The sequence below is a fragment of the Equus przewalskii genome, chromosome 2 (genome assembly GCF_037783145.1).
Source record: "Equus przewalskii isolate Varuska chromosome 2, EquPr2, whole genome shotgun sequence".
In the NCBI taxonomy this organism is placed as follows: domain Eukaryota; kingdom Metazoa; phylum Chordata; class Mammalia; order Perissodactyla; family Equidae; genus Equus; species Equus przewalskii.
In genome coordinates, this window is record NC_091832.1 from 37548232 (window position 1) to 37569482 (window position 21251).

Genomic DNA, 21251 nt, shown 5'->3' on the forward strand with positions numbered 1-21251 from the left:
ATCGCAGCTACAATTCTGCGTATTTTTAAGATTCTCTTTTTAATAGTGCTTTCCAGCATAGATGAGCTTGGTGCTGATAATAAAATAGAAGACATTTTTCACGTAACCAAAAACACAAACAAACAACAGCTAAAACAACCCAACAACAAATCTGATTTCCACTGACAGTTGCTCTCCGCCTCCCCATTAAGCTTAGCATGAGATCAATTACCTGAAATAACAAGGATTCACATTCAATATTCCTCATCCACCACTTATTAGCTTGTGACCTTGGATGAGTTACTTATTCTCTCTCTATGCCTCAGTTTCCTCATCTGTAAAATGGGGTCAATAATACTCTGTAACTCAAAGGGTTCTGTGAGAATTAAATGCAGTAACGTGTGAAGCATTTAGAATGGTAACTGCTACACATAAACACATATTTGAACTTATACTGTTATTATTGTTATTAATCTTGGGCTTCTCAAACTCTGATCCAAGGAACTCCAAGCCTTGACAGAGCTTCTTAAAGTGCCGAGTCAGTCGTCGAGGAAATAGACTTTAAATGATGCTTTCTTTGTAAATGACTCCATTTCATCCTAGACTTAGAAAAAAGGGATGTTTTCTAAAGGCAAAGGATCAAGATTATAGCTTGGCCATATGATCAGGACTCGGCACAGATTTTTCCCCAACATTTTATTACGAAAATGTCAAACACCCAGAAGAGTTGAAAGAAGTGGATGGTGAACTCCTAGATACCCCCCACCTAGATTCTACAATTGACGTTTTGCTATATTTGCTTGATCACCTATCTATCCACTGATTCATTCATCCATTTTATATTTTGATGCATTTCAAAGCAAATTCTATACATGTTTTTTAAAACATAAAAATTTCAGTGACTTCAGTAGGTTCCAAAATGTTGATGATGATTCCTAGGATGCTTGAATTCTGATTTGAGATATGTCCAATTACACAGTGTGACATCCGCCATCTCAAGGCCATGTCAGAGAACGAAAGTCCCTCCCTTTTCTCTTCAACTGAAAGGTCACTGAAATGCGGAGTTGTTCGACTGTGGATAAAAACAAAAGTCCTCCAGCTGTGGCCATATGTGGTCTCTGGTCTGGTTCTGCTTTTAATCAACACCCCCACCATCACTTATTGAATCCCTACTAAGTGCCAGGCGCTGGGCTACCCTTTTACACACACTGCCTCTCTTCATCTTCAGGACCACCTTACAGATGGGGAAACTGAGACTCTGAGGGGTTAAGGTCACACAGCAGTAAGTGTGAGGGAAAGAACTCCGAGCCTTTGCATGCAACCACTGCAGGACGCTCCAGCAGCTCCCCCTAGATCTGTATTGTTGCTGGGTGGGCTGGAGCGGAGCGTGAGGGGTTACTGTGTGTTGACACTTGGGACATGCAATAAAAAACAGTCCTTAACACCAGGATTCTATCATCTGAAAGGAAGCAAAGACCCTACCTGGGGGGAAGAGAAATAAAAATAAGCCAGATAGTTTATTTTATATTTGCAAACTCTGAGGCCTACGAATGCCTCACAAATATTGATGCTTTCATATAATGAGACATAAATTTTATTAAGTTCACTGTCATTAATATGGGGGAAATGACATTTCCTTGTCCAAAAGAACCATGCTCTGTGGCCATCAAATCACTTTAGTTATTAATCTTCAATTGCAGAGGAACACATGATCAAGCAACACACTCAGGACTAGTTAATCTAGAATGTAAACTTTTGAGAAATGTCTCTTCTAAGGAAAACCACAGGAAATGTCACTAGACTAAAACCCAAAACTTGGATCATGCATGTATTTGTTTTTTAGCTCTCACCCGAGATGTCCCCAAGGCTGGCGCCCTCTCTCTGCTCAGCTGTCCCCCTTGTGGTAACCACGCAAGCACCCTGGCTGAAGGCGTCCTCCTGTCATTCAACTTGCTAGCTTATCTCCCTGCTGGGTTTCTTTCCTTGTACTAATCGTTCTGACATTTTCTTGTTCCTTTATTTAGTTGTGTTTGCTGTTTCCCTTTCTCTAAGACATATGTTCCCGGAGAGCCAGAACTGTGTTGTTTTTGTTAAGAGACAATTTTTCGTGAGTATCTTGTGTTCGTCCCAACTTCAGAGCAAAGGCACGGACGATTTTGTCCTGCACTATATTTCCAAGGATGTTTAGATGGCAAACAGCCTGGGAGGATACAGGTAACGTTGATTATAAAGATAACGGCTCCTTCTGAGGCAAAAGTTGGGCAGGTTTGCTAGCAAGCCCCTTCAGAGATTGGGGTTTCCTAGGGTTGGGGTTCTTTAGCTGGGACACAGACCCACTGCGTGCACAGCATCCACCTGGGCTATTGGGTACCACAGCGAGGGACTTGCGGCAAGGGGAATCAGTGAGGACATGAAGCTCTGCTTGCCTGTTGTGCCCACTCTGCTGTGAGTAATAAAGTCCTTTGTCTCTGGCCCAGGAGTCCTTGTCTTCTGCCAGCATCTATAAGCTGGCCAGGCTAACTGATTAGCTTGCAAGCAGGATAAAACCTCAGACCCTTTCAGTTCCCGACAGTTTTGCTCATTGCCCCACCTCCAGCGCCCGGAGCAGCACCTGAGACAGGTGCTCAGCAAACGCTTGCTGAAGGAGTGAAAATACAAAATGACACCTCAAAGCGAGCCAGCGCAGCCCTCTGGCTAGGAATCCTTGACAGTAACTAGGTTTCATTTTTCCCTTCATTATCCATCCTAGATGACTTCTTGGAAAATCTAAATTCTATCTTTTTAGCTTTTGGGTTGGCCAATTATTTCCCCACCTTAATCTTGCCTGTGCAGTCACTCCCCTGCCTGAGAACACTGTAGAAAGGAATTTGACTGTGTTAAACCGTAAATTCGTTCTTATTCAGCGCCATAGAGCGCAGTCACAGTAAAGAGAAGAGCGTCCGTCATCTGCGTCCCCCCTCAGAGGGCTCAGAATGGGGCTATAGGAGCACAATTTCTTTTGAAGGCTACAAGGTCTTCAGTGGCCTGGGAGCTGGAGAAGTTCCTTAGAGAAGGGAGGTCAGGTATGGGGGATCTCGGACCACCGGGTGGTGTTGTCTGTAAATCGGGGGAACCAGGGAGCGCCCCTCCTAATCCAGCTGGACCAGCTGGGGTCCACAGGACATCCGCGAGTGGGAGCGGCTGGTGCCAAGGAGGAGCCTAAAGTTCCTTGGGGGTTCTGCGCTTACGAAGGAAGGGCTGGTATGGGGCCCTCCTCTGGGGTGCTCCTGGAGACCGGAGCCCGGCTCGGGATGGGGCCGGTCCCCCGGCTCCCCGCCAGCCCTGGACCTCGCAGGGCCGGCCGCATCCGGCCCCAGGGACGCGCCGCCGCCTCCTCCCGCGCCGCGCTCACCTGGCCGGAGGAAGAAGCCCACGCTCGGTCCTCCGCCGAGAGCCAGGTCGGCTCAGGAGGCGCGGGGCCCGCTCGGGGCCGTGGCCGCCCGGCCGCGCTCCCGCGGAGTCTCCAGCCCGCGGCCCGCACCCCGCGCGCCCGCCCGGCCTGTGTACGCGCGTCGCCATGGCAACGCCGCCGGCCGGCGGAGCTGCGGGGGCGTGGCCTGCGGGGCGGCGCGCGGGGGGGCACCCGAGCGGAGGACGCCCCGCAGCAGCGCCTTGAGGGGTCCCCCGCCCTGCTACCTAGGGGTTCCCAGCACCATCTCAGAGAGCGGGAAACAGAGGCTCGGGGGTCACAGAAGTAGCCCGAGGGTTTGCAGCGAGGAGAATCCTTCCTGCTACACCTTGCTCTGGGCTGGGTGCGTGGAGGGGGTGGGGATGGGTGGGAGGGGGATGGAGCTGAACTGAGAGAAGCTTGGAGGTTATTCCCCCCGCCCCACCCAAATCTCTAGTCCTCTCTGTTGCAGAAAATAGAGGTCGCTGGGGGGACCACCACTTCTGGGGGTTGGGGTGGGGATGGGCTGGAAGGAACAATTTTGAAAGAATGAGGGTTTCGTCCATGTGCTGGGGAAAGGATACTTCCAAACCCACAACCCTCCTGTTCCTGTCCTTCCCTGTGGAAACCCACGTTTATTCATTCATTTGTTCTTTATCTCTACAAACACCCCGTGAGTCCCTCTAAGTGTCAGACAGCGGCCCCAGAGTTGACCTGGATCCGTCACTGTCCTTAAGAAGCACCCCACTCATGGGCACTCCTGAGAAGCCCAACTCAAAATGTCAGCAATGATCATTCTTTGTATTAAATCACTCCCATTTTAGCAGGAATAGAAAGCTCAGAGACACGGAGGAATGTGCTCAAGGTGGCACAGCTAGAAAATATGGCAGGATTTGAATCTAGGTGAGTGTGACAGGGAAGGTATTTCCCCAAAGGGCTACAGGTGACAGCTGTGACAACCACAAGATGACACAGGCTCACCACCTGCTCTCCTTCATCTCTGAACAGGCTGGGCTGCTGTCTGTCCTGAAGGCCTGGCTGTGCCTGAGGCATGGAGGGAAAGGGGGCCTAGGCCAGGAGAGGGCAGCTCAGGCTGCCACCCAGCTCGCCAGCCAGACACTGGGCTTCCTCCCCGACCTCCCCTGGGCCGTCCTTGATTGGGGCGAGCATGCCCCTTGCGCCCCCTCCCCAGGCCTGCCTGTTGGTTTCCTGTTGCCCCTTGCGTTCCAACATGGAGTGAATGCTGGCCTCGGGCCCAGCTCAGCCCTGGGAGAGGTGGGGAGGCTTCGCGGGCCTCTGTATGGTAAGAGAGGTCTAGAGAAAGAGAGGAACAGGAGTAAGAGCAAGAGAGAGAGAGCTTGACCAGCAGGAAGTCGCCAGGCTGTTGAGTAGGATGCCAGATGGGAGAGCAGAGGGCCCTTGAGAGGTTCCACAGCCCGCTCATGAGCTGACCCCACAGGCTTAGGAAGTACGGGTTTTTACACACACACACACACACACACACACACTCACAAACATAATTTCAAACCATGGAAAGAACCACCGGTAACTGAGCCTTTCTACAGCTTTCCTCACTCCCTTCCCCTGCCAGAAAATGAGAAAATACCCAGGTTTTTCTCAAATGGGCTCCTGTATTGCTGGTTGGGGGCATTCATTTCTCCTGACGCTCAGCCTCTTGCAGACAGTTCCCTTCGGTTCCCTGGGCTTTGCCAGGGGGGTCGCTGTGTACGGTCTGTTTGAAAACTGTGGACAAGGTGTGCCGACCACCTCTGGTCGGCCTGCTGGTTTGCTTTATTCTGTCTGTGCCTCAGTTCTCTCACCTGGAAAATGGGCATGGTCACAGCATTGCTGTGAGGATTCAGTGGGTTAATATGCGTGCCCGGCACAGGAGAATCACTCTGTGAGGGTTTGCAATTATTATTATCTGTTGTTGTTGTTGTTGTTGTTTTTCTGATGACATAGGAGGACTGCCCAATCTCCACAGGGTCGCAAACACCCTGGGGAAAACTTTTTTTATTTCCAATTTTTTAAATTATGGTAAAATACATATAAAATTTACCACTTTAACTATTTTTTTTAGATAAAATTGGCATATCACGTAAGTTTCAGATGGACCACATGATAATTTGACATCATGCACTAGAAAGTGATCACCACCGAGTCCAGTCACTGTCCATCACCATACGCTTGACCCCCTTCAGCCATTTTGCGCACCCCCAGCCCCCTTCCCCTCTGGTAGCCGCCCCTCTGTTCTCTGTATCTGTCGGTTTGTTTTTGTTTTGCTTGTTCATTCGTTTTGTTTTGTTTTTTAGATTATACATATGAGTGAAATCATATGGCATTGTCTTTCTCCCTCTGACTTATTTCACTTAGCATAATACCCTCAAGGCCCATCCATGTGGACACAAATGGCAAGACTGCATTCTTCTTATGGCTGAGTGGTATTCCATTGTGTATATATACACCGCATCTTCTCTATCCATTTATCCATCAGTGGATGCTTAGGTTGCTTCCATATCTTGGCTATTGCAGATAATGCTGCAATCAACATAGGGGTGCATGTATTTTTTCAAAGTAGTGTCTTTGTAGTCTTTGGATAAATACCCAAAAGTGGAATAGCTGGATCATATGGTAGTTTTATTCTTAATTTTTTGAGGAATCTCCTGTTTTGCATAGTGGCTGTGTCAGTTTACATTCTCACCAACAGTGTACAAGGGTTCCCTTTTTTCCATGTCTTCTCTCACACTTGTTGTTTCTTGTCTTTTTGATAATAGCCATTCTCACAGGTGTGAGGTGATATCTCATTGTGGTTTTGATTTGCATTTCCCTAACAGTCATGTTGAATATCTTTTCCTGTACCTCTTGGCCATCGGTATATCTTCTCTGGAAAAATGTCTATTCAGGGTCCTTGGCCCATTTTTTAATCAGGTTGGGTTTTTTTGTTGTTGTTGTTGTTGTTGTGAGGAAGACTGTCCCTGAGCTAACGTCTGTTGCCAATCTTCCTCTTTGCTTGAGGAAGACCGTTGCTGAGCTAACATCTATGCCAATCTTCCTGTGTTTATGTGGGATGCTGCCACAGCATGGCTTGATGATCGGTGCTAGGTTTGCGCCCGGGACCTGAACCTGCAAACCCTGGGATGCCAAAGCAGAGTGTGCGAACTTAACCACTAGGCAACCAGGCCAGCCCCCTTAATCAGGTTGTTTTTTATTGTTGAGTTGTGTGAGTTCTTGATATATTTTGGATATTAACCCTTTGTTGGATATACGACTTGCAAATATCTTCTCCCACTCAGCAGGTTGGCTTTTCATTTTGTTGATGGTTTTCTTCATTGTGCAGAAGCTTTTTAGTTTGATGTAGTTTAGATTTGTTTATTTTTGCCTTTTTTTTTCTTTTGCCTTTGGAGTCAGACCCACAAAGACATCCCTAAGACCGATGTCCAGTGGCTTACTACCTATGTTTTCTTCGAGGAATTGTATGGTTTCAGCTTTTACGTTCAAGTCTTTAACCCATTTTGAGTTGATTTTTGTGTATGGTGTAAGATAGTGGTCTAGTTTTATTCTTTTGCACGTGGCCGTCCAGTTTTCACCCTGGGGACAACTTGGATTTTCATCAAGACTCAGTCCCAACCCGGAGCAAACTTGACCTCTGAACAGTCCTGTGTCATCTCGCCGGTTGCTCTGGGCCCTTTCTGGGTGTTGATGTCAGAGACAGAATGATCTCCCTCCCCTGGGGACCCCCAGAGGGGACTCCTGAGAACTCAGAGGTCTCTCTGGCTTGGTACCTCTTGGACAACTCCATAAATTCTACCTCCAGGCATCTGGGCGAACAAACCTTCACTATTTTCTTGCGAGTTACAATGAACCTTTATGAATGTGTTTAACAAAACCAGCTAATATTTGTCAAAGCCTGTTAGGTGCGAGCCACCATGCCGTGCACAGTTTTACTTAATTCTTAGCCCACCCCCTTTTACAGAAGGAGGAACTGAGGCACAGAAAAGTCAAGGAACTTGCGCAGTTACCGATCTGGTAAGTGGTGGGTTCAGGATTTGAACCCTGGCTGTTGAACTCCTGAGCACTGTATTTTTTGTAAACTTTTAATCAAAAAGTAACACACTATGGAAAAGTGCACACATCGTAAGTGTACCCTTGAAGACTTTTCTCCAGGTGTCTGCACGCACCTAGCCAGAACCCAGATCAGGACACAGAATGTCACCGGCCCCCAGAAATCTCCCTGTGCTCCCTTCTGCTAGCCCCCACCCGCCCCTCTGACCTCTGGTGTCGGAGGACACTTCTGCTTGTTGTCGAGCCTCACATCAATGGAATCATACAGATGCCACTTTCTGCCCAGTTTCTTTCGATTAACATTATGTTTGTGAGGTCAGCCACGTCGTTTGATGTAGCTGATTCATCCATTCTTGCTCCTGTGTTGCACTCGTTTTAGTTATCTATTCCTGCCTAACAAATTATGACAAACTTAGTGCCTCAAAACAACGTACACTTGTCGTCTACACAGTTTCTGTGAGTCGGGAAGCCCAGCCTTGCTTGCCTGGGTCCTCTGCTCAGGGTCTCTCACAGGCTGCAGCCAAGGCGTTCGCCAGGGCTGGGGTTTCATCGGAGGCTCGGCTGGGAACCGATCCACTTTGAAGTTTGTGGGGTTCTTGGGAAGATCCAGTTCCTGAGGGTTGTTAGACGGTGGGGGGCCTCAGCTCCTCACTGGCTGTTAGCCGGAGGCCCCCTCTGTTTCTTGCCATGGGGGCCACTCCGTAAAGCGGCTTGCTTCAGCATAGCCAGTGAGAGTCAATGGAGAGGATCTCCTGGCAAGATGGAAGCCACGACTTCATGCACCGTAACCACAGAGACCACATCCCATCACCTTTGCAGCATTCTATTGGTTAGAAGTAAGCGCGGGTCCCACCCACACGCCAGCGGTGGGGATGACACAGACAGTGAAGACCAGGGATAACTGGGGGCCATTGTATATGTCTTTGGGACACACATGCGCACGTACCTCTTGGGTGTATGTACCTCGGAGTAGAATATGTGGGTCAGAGTATGCATATGTCCAGCATTAGGGGATTCTGCCAAATATTTTTCCAAAGCGCTGGTACCATCCACACCCTCCAAATGGCATATGAGCATTCCAGTCAGAGCACGTGCTTTTAGATATTATCCCGCCCTCTCTCCTTACAGAAGGGGTTTGACCTGGGGACAGCAGGTCCTAACCTGGCCCCATGTCAGAATCCCAAATTCCCGGGGCCACCTCTCCAGACTTTCTGATTGTCTGAAGGCTAGAATATAAACTGGGAGGTACCGTCCACAAGGCAAGGATCTTTGTTGCCTTCACTGACGTATCCCTGCTGCCCAGAGCAGCATGTGGCTGGCAATTCAGTCTTCAATATTCAATAAATATGGTTGTGATTAAATGAATGAGCTTAGGAACTGTGGTTCGAGAGAAGGGCCTCAGGGAGGGTGTGAGCTGCGGAAATGGGGAGGAAACTCGGACGCGCCTGAGCCTGTGTGTGTTTTTCTGGAGGCGGGGCCCGGAGCCTGCACCAGGTTTCTGCACAGCAAAGGTTAACAGCCACTGTGATTGGGTACCGTCTGGCTGAGTCATCTTCTCACACAAAGAAACAGCTGGTCCCAGGAAGGAGGGATGGGCACTGCATCCAAGGCCTCGTGGTGCTTGAAGGAGTTCAGAAGTGAGAAGACAGAGAGTACTTACCTGGAGTGGCTCGTAAGCTGACACCTTGCTCGTTTTGACCTTTGACCTGTGGCAGCTCTTTGGGTACATCCAGCAACTGCCTGGCCTCCTGGGGCCCTCCCCTGTGTCTGTTTGTTGAACAGCAAATTCCAGAAGACCTCACGGGCCCTGAGTTTCCGCCAGCGACAAGCCAACGTGAGCCTCACCTGTTGAGAAAGCCTCTTTCGATCCGCAGAAAGGCTCCGGTTTACCTGGTTTGAGATGACTTCACCCTTTGTCACCTCGCTCGTTTTCTGGAAGTTTTGTGGCATCTTGCTGCTGTCTGCATTCTTTTCTGGTTTGAACAGTGCTCCTATTTTGAGGTTTTTTTTTTTTTTTGGTCATTTTGGGTCATTCCGGTCACATGCTTTTTATCTTCATTTCCAGGCAGATCAACCTTGTGCCTCTCTAGACATTTCTTCTCGGGTTTCCTCTGAATCATTTCATTTGGTCTAAATATGTCCATTTTTCCTCCTTCCTTGCTGCACTCAACAGAGACTCTCTTTTTCCCCAGAACAACTGTTCTTTTCTCTCCGATCCCTTACCCAAATCCTCATCTTTCACCATGTTTTCTGACCTCTCCTAAGAAGGGATTGTTGTTTGAAACTTAAGTCTCAAAGATCATTCCTTCTATTCTGGGTCTGAATTTGGATCACTGCCAAGAAGCAAGGGAGGCAGGAATGTCGCTGGGGAACTGGGACCCTCGATGGAAGGGCCGAGTTCTCAGAAGGGGCCAGAGGGACCTGCAGATGGAGAGGGAGGTACATCCTTCTGCCTGGGGTGGGGTTTGGGAAAGGCTCTAAGAAAAAGGAAGCATTTGACCTGAGTCTTGAAGGATGCGTAGGATTTCAAGAGATAGAGCAGGGAAAGAAAACTATGGGAGGAAGGAGCAGTGGGAATCGAGGCTAGAAGATGGGTAAGAAGAGAAGCTAAGGACGGTGGTACAGGGAGAGGGGAGGCCAGATGCTGAGACTGCAAACTGAAGGCACATGGTCGGCCCTCAGACATGCTTGCTTGGCGTTCACAGTGTCTTAAAAGACTTTTAATTAGTTGCTGAAAGAATAGGTGTCTTTCTGTGGTGTGACAGAGAACCCAACTCAAACTGGCTTCAGCATGACAGCAAATTCACTGGTTACCGTAAATGAAAAATCTACAGGGAACAGTTGGGTTCAGGCCCAAGTGATGTCATTAGGCCTTGGTGTCTCGCTAGCTCTCAGAAATGCTTTTAACCATGTGGATCCAACCTTAGACAGATCCACTGTATAATGGTCACAAAAAGTCTGCCATAGCTCCAGCCCTTACATCTTCTCAGCTTTGAGTCCCATGGGGAAGAGTAAAAGTCTTTTTCCTAAGATTCCTCCAAAAGCTTCTCACTTTCTCAGATTGGGTCACAGGCCCATTCCTGAGCCCATTATTGTGGCCCAGGAGACTGCTGTGCACTGGGTGGCCAAGCTTGAGTCACAGGCCAATGCCTGTGGCCAGAGATGGAGTCAACTCCATCATGAAGATCTGAGAGACGGGGCTAACACTGGGAAAAGGTGTGGTTCCCAGAGGGGATCATAATACCATAATATAATCACGCACTGCATCTCGACATTTCATTGACGGACGGCATATACAATGGTGGTCCCGTAAGATTAGTACCATCTAGGTTTGTGTAAATACATATCCAAGATGTTCACACACTGATGAAATTGCCTAATGATGCATTTCTCAGAACACATCCCAGTCATTCAGTGACACACGACTATATTTTACAAGACAGGTAAATTGATATCGGGTGATAGAAACTTCAGATGTCTACTACGGTGGCCAACATGTACAGATCATTTTGATTTCCATTAAAATCTGGATTTATGCCTTTTTTTGGAAAATTGGAACATCTGGTACCCTTGGGTTCTATTCGTGCATAAATCAACCATCTCTCAGGGCTGAGGAGAGACACAGGCTGTGTTCTCCGTGCCCACTGCGCTGCTCACGTTTCTTCCCTGGCTTCCGGAAGCACTTGAGTTTTTACCCTCGGCATAATCTGATTATGTAACTAAGTCTCTTTCTCCCACCAGAATGGAAGTGCTAAAATTTCAGGGGTCAGATAGCCCTCCCTGTGCTCCCGCAGACTCCTGGGGACAAACGCCCGGCCATTTCTGATAGTCTCATTCCTTGCTCATTTTTAAATCCTTCTTTTAAAAAAATATTTAACACAGTTATTTTAGAATCTGTATCTGGTAATTCCACCATCTGAAGTCCTTGGTTGCGGGGGGGGGGGGGGGGCGTCTTAATCTATTGCTTGTTGTTTTTTCTCTCACTCTGGCTCGGTCTGACCTGTTTCTTGATGTTTAGTCATTTGATTGTGATCCATTTTTGCCTGAACTGAATCTGTGGGCATCCGGGCGCTCAGATTCCTGGCTTTCCTCTAGGAAGGACTTTTGTTTCAGCTGGATGTCGCCTATGCTGACTTCCTCAGCTGGGAGTTTTCCCACTGAATGCGTGGAGTGTAAATTTGAACCCCAGACCCATGTGGTTAGAAATCTTCAGGGTTAACGATCACCATTATTAATATTGTGGCCGTTATTCACTTTCCCCTCCAGACCCACACTGAAAGCGGACAGCCTGCCTCGTAGCCTCCCTTTTCTGGCAGTCCTGGCAAAAACCAACTTAAAGCCATCCCTTTGCCGGGATGTATAGCACCTCCGAGGCTGCCGGCTTAATCTGGGCACCTTAGACTTGGCCGGCGCCCTTTGCAAAGGCCCGGGCTTAACCTCCCGTCTCCTCCACCTGTGAGCTCCCCGGATGGCAGGGGGGGCGTCCCTCCTTAGGAAGCCCTGCCTTCCTCATTTGCTTACATTTTGCTTGTAGCTCACTCTGCCTGTGTTTGTGTGTGTGTGTGTCCTTTGGGATTGCTTACTTAAAGAAATTGTCTTTTATTATGGGATTTTTGAAACATACACAAAAGTAAAGACTGTAATTAACTCCAGGTACCCATCATCCAGCTTCAACAATTTTCCAATCTTCTTTCATTTCTTTTTTCTTCCTTTTTGATTCTGTTTTTCTGGATTAATTTAAAGCACATTGTATCAGCTCACCCATAAATACTTCCTAACTGAAAGGAGGGGTTTTTTTTTGTTTCCCTTTACATTATCCCCCACCCCCATGACATTACCACACCTAACAATACTCACAATTCCTGATCGCCACCTAACACGCAGCCCACGCTCACATCTCCTGGCCTCTCTCACAGCATCTTTTACTGTTTGTTTGTGAGAATCAGGATGCAGACAAGAGTTACACATTGGCCTGCATTTGGTGGTTGTGTCTCTGAAATCTCTTTTATTCTATAACAGCACACACACACACACATTTCTTTTTCTTTTCCTGCTACAGATTTGTTGGAGAAACCGGGTCCCTTGTCCTGTAGAATATTGGCATCCTGGATTGGGCTGATTGCTTCCTTACGGTTTCAATTAGCTTGTTCCTTCCTTCCCCATGTTTCCTGTCAACTAACAGTAGGCTCTAGAGGTCTAATTGGATTCAAAGTCTCTTTGTTGTCAAGGCTACTTCGTGGCTGGTGCTGTGTGCTTCCTCCTGCGTCACAGCATGAGCACACACGTCTGGCCATCCGGGTTTTAATGCCACTGGGGTTGATCAGTAGGAGCAGTGTTAATAGACTGAACCGTCCATTCCAAAGGCCCCATCAGCTTTTTTTTCCCCAATAATTTTTTATTTTTAATTGTGGTAAAATACACATAAAATTTACCATCTTAACCATTTCTAAGTGCACAGATCCATAGTGTTAAGTATGTTCACGTTGGCGTGCAGCCAATCTCCAGAACGCTTTTTTATCTCGCAGAGCTGAAACCCTGCGCCCGTTAAGCAGCTCCTCCCCGTTGCCCCTCTCCCCAGCTCCTGGCCACCACCTTCTACCTTCTGTTTCTATGAAGCTGCCTGCTCCAGGCACCTCGCATAAGTAGAATCATACAGTATTTGTGTTTCCAGGACACTAATTTCAGTTAGCATAATGTTCTCCAGGTTCACCCATGTAGCATGTGTCAGAATTTCCTTCCTTTTCAAGGCTGCATAATACTCCCTTGTGTGAACACCCCACATTTTGCTTCTCCATTCATCCATCAGTGGATACCTGGGCTCATCAATGTTTTACCTAATAGTTTTAGCATCCTTTGATGATCATTCTCAAGATCCGTTATTTCCTTTGGGGTTGCAGAGTTGGGATTTTGCTGATTGTTATTCCTCTGGGAATTATTAGCTAGAATTCCTCTATAAAGAAGAATTTTCCTTCAACGTTTATTTGTATATCATAAAATACAATTTGTTCAGGAAAGGCAGAATAAATGATTGATTCTTTCCTTTTATAGGTCAATATTCAGAGTAAGAAGCAACTGCTAAACTACCAATGAGTTTTAAAAAATATCATTGGGAATTTTTTATTTAAAAATATGTAGATGTGGGGCCGGCCTGGTGGCACAGCAGTTAAGTGTGCGTGCTCCACTTCAGCAGCCCGGAGTTCACCAGTGTGGATCCCAGGCACTGACCTACACACCGCTTATCAAGCCATGCTGTGGCAGGCATCCTACATATAAAGTAGAGGAAGATGGGCATGGATGTTAGCTCAGGGCCAGTCTTCCTCAGCAAAAAGAGGAGGATTGGCGGCGGATGTTAGCTCAGGGCTAATCTTCCTAAAAAAAAAAATAATAAAATAAATTAAAAAAAAATATGTAGATGAGGGGCCCACCTGGTGGTACAGTGGTTAAGTTTGTGCACACCACTTTGGTGACCCAGGGTTCATGGGTTTGGATCCTGGGAGTGGACCTACACACTGCTCATCAAGCCATGCTGTGGCAGCATCCTACATACAAAACAGAGGAAGATTGGCATGGATGTTAGCGCAGGGCCAATCTTCCTCACCAAAAAAAAAAAAAAAAAAAAAGTAGATGAATTTCAATCCATTGAAGTCATTCTTCAGTTCGATGCTTACACTACGCAATCCCAGGCGTCATCTGGGTTGGCTCTTGTGTCCTTTGTTTTTCCAAGAGGAAACCACTCAATAATTATAACCATCTGTGTTCTAATTGCATTGGTGTGGTCTCGAGGCAAACATCTCTTTGTGTCAGTTTTCCTTTCCTGTACGAGGAAGTTGGCCAAGATGAGCTCTAGAACCATTCCTGTGCAAAACTCTACTTTCTGTCACATTTTCACATATAGATTACTCGTTGTATTCTCTAGTCTTGTGACCCGATGCAGTTATCAACATCTTCATTCGACAAACATGGAAATGGCCACCCAGGTGATATTTTTTCTACTTCTCCATGCTGAATTTTTCCCAGCAGACCTAAAGCTGTGGTTCTCCATTAGGGATATTTTGCCCCCAGGGGACTTTTGACGAGGTCTGGAGACATTTTTGATTGTCACACCTGAGAGGTGTTACTGGCATCCAGTTGGCAGAGGCCAGGAATGCTGCTACACATCCTACGATGCCCAGGACAGCCCCCTCCTCTGTATGTCGTTGGTATCCAGCCCAAGGTCAATGGTGCCAAAGCTGAGAAACCCTGGCTGGAACAATCCATAGAGACAAAATCATATTCCTTTCTTTTTTTTTTTTTGAGGAAGATTAGCCCTGAGCTAACATCTGCAGCCAATCCTCCTCTTTTTGCTGAGGAAGACTGGCCCTGAGCTAACATCCATGCCCATCTTCCTCTACTTCATATGTGGGACGCCTACCACAGCATGGCTTTGCTGAGTGGTGCCATGTCCGCAGCCAGGATCCGAACCAGCGAACCCTGGGCCAGTGAAGCGGAACCTGCGAACTTAACTGCCGTGCCACCGGGCCAGCCCCCTATCATATGCCTTTCAATTCAATGTTTATTCAATGAAAGGATGTATAAAATGGACACCTCGAGAGTTCGCTATGCAGAAGTCAGACAAGGGGACGGTCTATTTTGAGCGCATCCATAGCGCTTAGCCACTGAGGTTCTTCTCCCGCCGTTTCCCTTCAGTCTTATTTCTGGCTCCTATTTTGCCCCTTGAGACGTTTCTATTATTGGCCTAAAGGAAAATTAAGGGACCATTTTTACTGCTTTCAGGCCAATGGAAAAACTTTAGGCCTTAAAATTTTTTTTAACTTGGGAAATAAACATCAAAATTGTTTTATCCCAAATAGCAGCTAGATTTTTTTGGTCCCAATTCCTCTCTGCCATTTTGATTGATTAAACGGATATTTCAAACAAACTTCACATTACCTTTTAAAGACCTTAAAAGCGTTGGCCTCTTCTGCTCACAGCCTCCCCTGTAAGATGTATCTTCCTGTATCCTTGCCTCTGCCACGTTTGCGCTGATTTAAAAGAACCCGGTTGGTGCAAAAATGAATTTACCATTGGCAAATGCTAGAATGGCCTGTTCCATCCTATTCAAAAAGTCAATCTGTGGATCAGTACGTTGAGTCTGATTTTTAGAACAGGCAACTAATTTGTCTGAAAAAGAAATGCAGCTTTTTATCCTTTTTGGGCGTTCAACTTCGAAAGAGGCAGGAATTGGATAAAGCAGATGCATTTATTCACTTGTTTATATCCAGTATTCACATAATTTCTTACAAACACATATTCACAGCTTCACGTATCTTACAAAAAGTAAAAGAAAAAGCTTGCTGTCATGTTACTACATTATTTTTCTCTCTTTTGTGTTTTGTTAAAGTAGATGCTAATGATTTTTCTGGACCAGGCACAATCCTTGAAGTTGCATTCTGAAATAAGACATCTCGAGGATAAACACTAAGAACACTTTCTTGGGTTAAAGTTCCCACACGCCCCCCAAATTGTACACAGGTCTGAGCCCAGTCTGTCACTGAGAAGCTGTTTTATTTGACATTGCTTTTTCTGAGAAGAAAAACTTAGCGCAGAAAAGGCCATGCCATAATTTCTGCTTGCCAAATTGTATTCTGGTTGTTTTATTTTGTTGTATGCCCTCCATTAGTTCCGAGTATGCTTTTAAATAACCTAAAATTTCTCCAAATCCATTTGAGTCTGTACGTACTACTGACCATTATCTTCCCCGCATCCTTTATATGACAGTTAATAAATACCCAGAGTTGTTTTAATACAGAGTTGGGCCTGGGGATGGAGAAAAGGAGAAAGGAAAGAGATATCTGTTGATATCATGCCATGGAGCATTGGATTTATACTTCTGGACTGGGGAAGGATAGAAAACAGTCTTCGTAAAAGTGACAGTTTTTTAAAAGAAAAATAATAAGTAATACACTCAGGCTGATCTCCACGGATGACTGTTTCCTGCTTCCTGATGGAGCCAACAGTGGTGACCACGCTCTGTAACCAGAGGCCCCACTGCCCTAGAGGATGGATCCTCGTCTCGGGCAGGGTTTCTTAACTCGGCACTACTGACTTTGGGGGCGGGATAATTCTTTGTTGTGGGGACTGTCCTATGCATTGTAGGATGTTTAGCAGCATCCTGGCCCAACCAGATGCCAGTGGCAGCCTCCTTCCAACCAGGGTAACATTTGCCAAATGCCCCAAGGGGAGCAAAATCAATCCTGGTGGAAACCACTGATCGAAGGTGAAAATGTCCAGTTCTGGCATTGGCAGGGATGTTTAACAGCATCACTGGGAGCTGAGAAAGTTTTGCCACGTGTCATAGCCTCTGGAGGCTGGTTGGTTTGCACCAGCGTGTCGTCCAGGGTTCCGGGGTCTGCTTGTCCCCTGGGGGCTTGGTGTTGATGAGACACACACAGTGGGCAGCCTGGTTGGCCCCGAGCACACTCTCGTTGCAAGGGCTGCATTTTCAAGGCTTCTGGTGTGTGTGTGTACCTATGTTCTCTCCACTGGCTTTTCAGGATGAATTTGCATCCACACATTGTCCCCAGGGACTTTTCCTGGTCACCCAAGTAGGCGATCGCCTTTCACCTCCTATTCTTTACCCTGCCTCATTTTTCTTCACAGCACTTCTCGTTTTCTGCCATTATATCATGTATTTATTTATTTGTTGGTGATCTGGCCACCTCCCCCCAAAATGTAGCCTCTGTGTCAGCAGGGACTCCGTCCATTTGTTTGCAGTTTTATCCGTAGCACGTGGCACATAGTAGCTGCTCAATAAAAACATGCTGCATGCACAGACTTGGTTTAATTTGGCGACTCCCAAATGGATCTCATCAGGGACCTTTTCCACGTCTACCCATTAAAATCCAGGGAAACACGTGTGGGGACTCACCAGGAAAGGGGGATGTCTACCACCCTGACACTGTGCTTCCCAAGATTCACTTTCTTAGCACCAGTCACTCGCTTCTGAATATACTGACAATGCAGCATTAGACTGAAAATCAAACAAAACGGATGGACTGTCCACTCTCCGTGGTGGAAACTGCCCTCCCGTGCACTGAGGAGCCAAGCCCAGCGCCAGGCTGGCCCCAGGGCTGCCTCAATTGGCCTTAATGACGCGGCCCTGCTGCCGTTTTCCCGGCGATGGCTTTGTGTGAAGAGTCCTCACAAACTGCTCGGAGGCCTGGGGAACTTTCCCAGAATGTGTTTTCAGAAATGAGCGTGAGGTTCACGCTTAGAGAAGTGCTCGGGTCTCCAAGTTCTCCATCGGGAGGCTGTGGTCCAGTCACCGCCTCCAGGCAGCCCTCGCTTGCTCTGTGCCAGTGCAGCCTAGGTCCTTCACCTGTGTTTTTCTCATTCCCATCTCAACACCGGTAACCTCCATTTTGCTGGTTGAAGAGCTCAAGGCTCAGAGGGGTCAAGGTGTTTGCCCAAGATCGTGCTCCAGGGAAGCAGCAGGGCTAGGATGGAAGCGAAGTCCTCCCTGCCAGAAAGGCCCTCTCTCACCCTCTGCGCCCGCAGACGGAACAGGGCTGTCCTTTCAGAACGCCGCACCTGAATACTCAGCACGGTGTGTCCCAGGAGCTAAACGGTCCTTCTCAGGGCCTTTAAGGCCACAAATGAGCCCATTAATCCTCAGAAGGGCCCTTCATGTACTGCCTTTTACAGCCTGTGGCTCAATCAGTCCGTCCATTCCATGATCAGCTGTGTCCCACTTCCAGTCTCGCTGGACCCTTGCGGACTTATTTGGGCTTAGCCATCTCACACTTGTCCATCTAGAAACAAGGCGTCTCAGGACATCTGACATCAAGTAACAGAAACCCACTCCAACTCGTTTAAGCAGATAGGATGTTACTGAAAGCAGCCTGGGGCTCCCACAGACCCAGAGGATAGTGAGCGGGGCCAGGCTGAGGAGAACCCAGACCAGGAAATGCAAAGCACGATCCCTTATCTCTGCCTGTGCAGGGTGCTCCTCGGGATCCTCTGCTTCATTGTCTCTTCTCGCAGGCCAGCTTTCCCTGTGCACGTGGCCCCCTCGGCTTTCAAGTTTACTGTACACAGGTCAAGTAGCCAGGACAGAAGGACCATGGTCATTGTCACCCAAGGCCACGGGACCCACTGCCCAAGCAAGAACCCGTCCCCCGGAAAGCAGGGCATCAGCTTCACTGCTGTGTCCCCAGAGCCTAGAACAGTGCCTGGCATGTGACAGGAGCCCAGCACGTATCTGTGGATGGATCTGGCTGGCTCAGCTGCACACACACACCAGGCAGGGCCCCCTCCTGCGCTCCCACTCACGTCCCACACAGTCTTATGCCTCAATCATCGGCTGGCGGCTCCCCTTCGTCAGAGCTGTAACCAGTCTGAGAAAGTGAAAATCAAAATTAAGACAAGGGGCCGGCCCTGTGGCCGAGTGGTTGGGTTCGCACACTCCGCTTCGGCAGCCCAGGGTTTCACTGGTTAGGATCCTGGGCACGGACATGGCACCGCTCATCAGGTCATGCTGAGGTGGCGTCCCACATGCCAAAACTAGAAGGATCCACAACTATAATATACAACTATGTACTGGGGGGATTTGGGTAGAAAAAGCAGGAAAAAAAAAAAGGTTGGCAACAGTTGTTAGCTCAGGTGCCACTCTTTAAAAAAAAATTGAGATGAGGTGGAGAAGCCACCATGGGCCCAGCACTGCGGAGGAGGCAAAGGCCATGGCCGCGGTCAAGGACTTTGGCTAAGTTTAGGATCAGCGCTGCAAAGGCGGATTTATTGGGAGCACACAGCATCTCTCATGGAACCCAAGGGCAGATGTACAGCTGGGCTTCCCAAAGGAGAAGGACCAACGTCCAGCGGTCATCAGGACACAGCCCCCTCTAGGTGTCCTTGCTCACGTCTGCCTCTTTCAGCGTTAGCTCCATTCTCTCTGCAGAGCAACGTCCCCGGCTGCACTCACCTGTGGCCCAGCATCAGGGCCCCCAAATGGCCCCCAATCCCTGAAACCACATCGTCCAGGAGCCTCTCCATCCATTTCAGGGTCACTTCCTGGGAGAGACATGCCCAGCCCAGCTCAGCTTCTGATTGGTTCTCCTGGGTCAGATGGACAGGTACCAGATCCAATCAGCTGTGACCTGAGGGGGTGGAGGTCACATGACACCAGTGTGGCTCCTGAGAGTCCTCCCTTTGGGTGGGGTGGGGGTTCTAGGCGGGAATTTTCTCTGCTCCTTCATAGCCCTGGGGCCATTTAGGGCCTAAGAAAAGGGGGGTGGCTTCTTCAATTTTCTCCCCCATCTCTGTCCCTTTACATTTTACCTTAAGAACAAAAACGTGATGGAGAGGAAAGGACAGGCTGGAGTCTTTCCTCCGATTTTTACCTTTTTAGCTTTTTTATAGGACTCTGGCATTCCCAGCTGACATTCTCTGCCTTCCTCTTTGATGGAAGTGAACCCACGCTCCGTTTTACATGCTAAATATCCATGATATATTCTCTGAGTTATATGAATAATTTTCTACTTGATCCTTTCCACACATACGAAACAGACAGGGTCTCAGTGGGAACGGCCGCAGCCCTCCTGCCTGTAGGAAAAGTTGCAGCATTCTGGTTGAAGGCAGGCTGATCTCTACCTGGGTGAAGGTTGAGCCCTGTGCTGGTTTCCTGAGGCCTCTACACCAGTTTCCCACACACCTGGTCGCCTGAAACAACAGGAACTCACTCTCTCCCGGTTCTGGAGGCCGGAAATTCAGGATAAGCTTCTACTGGGCCAAAGGCAAGGTGTCAGCAGGGCTGGGCCCCCTCGGACGCCCTGGGCAAGAATTTGTCCTCGACTCTTCCAGCTTCTGGGGGCTCCAGGCGGGGCCTGACTTGTGGCTGCATCCCTCTAGCTCTGCCCCGAGGTCACATGCCACCTCATCTTCTCTGCACGTGATCTGCCCCGGCTCTCACCTGTGAACGCACCTGTGAATGGCTTGTAGGGCTCATCTGGACAATCCCTCTCGAAACCCTTAATTTAATCACACCCACAGAAACTTTACCATATAAGGTAACATTCTCAGGTGCAGGGACTAGGGCCTGATATGTAGAGGGGGCCACATTCAGCCCCCTACGAGCCCCAAACCCCTTTCTCTCCCAGGGAAGGTCTAGGCTGGGCAGACGCCCTGACATGTGGACGAGATTGAGAGCCCTGCAGAAAGTCGCTTTTCAGCTCCTTTGGAAGCTCACTGTTCCCCTTTTCTCCTTCCTCCTGTCTGTCCTCACGTGAGGTGGAAGCATAAAGAGTAACTGAAGCACAAGTCCGGCCCAGAGATACACGGGGAGCCACAGCTGGCTCAGAAGTGGGCTGGGAGCAGGCCAGGCCCCCGGGTGTCCCAGGCCACGAAGCAGATCCTTGCAGCTCCCTTTTTTAGAGAGAGATTTGCATGAGGAAAGGGAAAGGTTGGAATTGAGGCCCTGCTGCCGATCCCAAGATAAGAAGGTGATTCACTCCCCAAAGGCCGCCCCTTCCTCCCACGGGAGCTTTTAGGAAACATCTGGGCTCAGGAATTTACTCTCCTACCCAGCTCCAAGCACGCAGATGCCCTGCAGGCCCACTCCACGCTCACCACTTCCAGGAAGGCGCTTTTCCATTCTGGTCTGTCTTCCCAGACTCCCCCTCCACGGTCCAGACCTGACCCCAGACATCTCTGGGCCCCACCCCCGCTCCACCTCCCCCCCCCCCCCCCCCCCCCCCCCGTCTCCGCCCCCCTCCTCCACCCCAGGCTCAGCAGTCTGTAATTCCCCCCA

General features: G+C 48.5%; 1 protein-coding gene across 18 annotated transcripts in view; it reads right to left on the reverse strand.

Moving 5' to 3' along the window:
- Window positions 1–3525, reverse strand: part of FHAD1 (forkhead associated phosphopeptide binding domain 1) — a 130622-nt gene extending 127097 nt beyond the window's left edge. For 16 of the 18 annotated variants that reach the window (XR_011535370.1, XR_011535361.1, XR_011535367.1 and 13 more), the window contains exon 1: window positions 3371–3521. The gene's annotated coding sequence lies outside the window, so the exon portion shown is untranslated. Of the gene's footprint in view, window positions 1–3370 lie in introns of all 18 variants that reach the window. The other 2 variants (XM_070602507.1, XM_070602437.1) reach the window with 1 other exon arrangement.
- Window positions 3526–21251: the final 17726 nt, after the last annotated feature.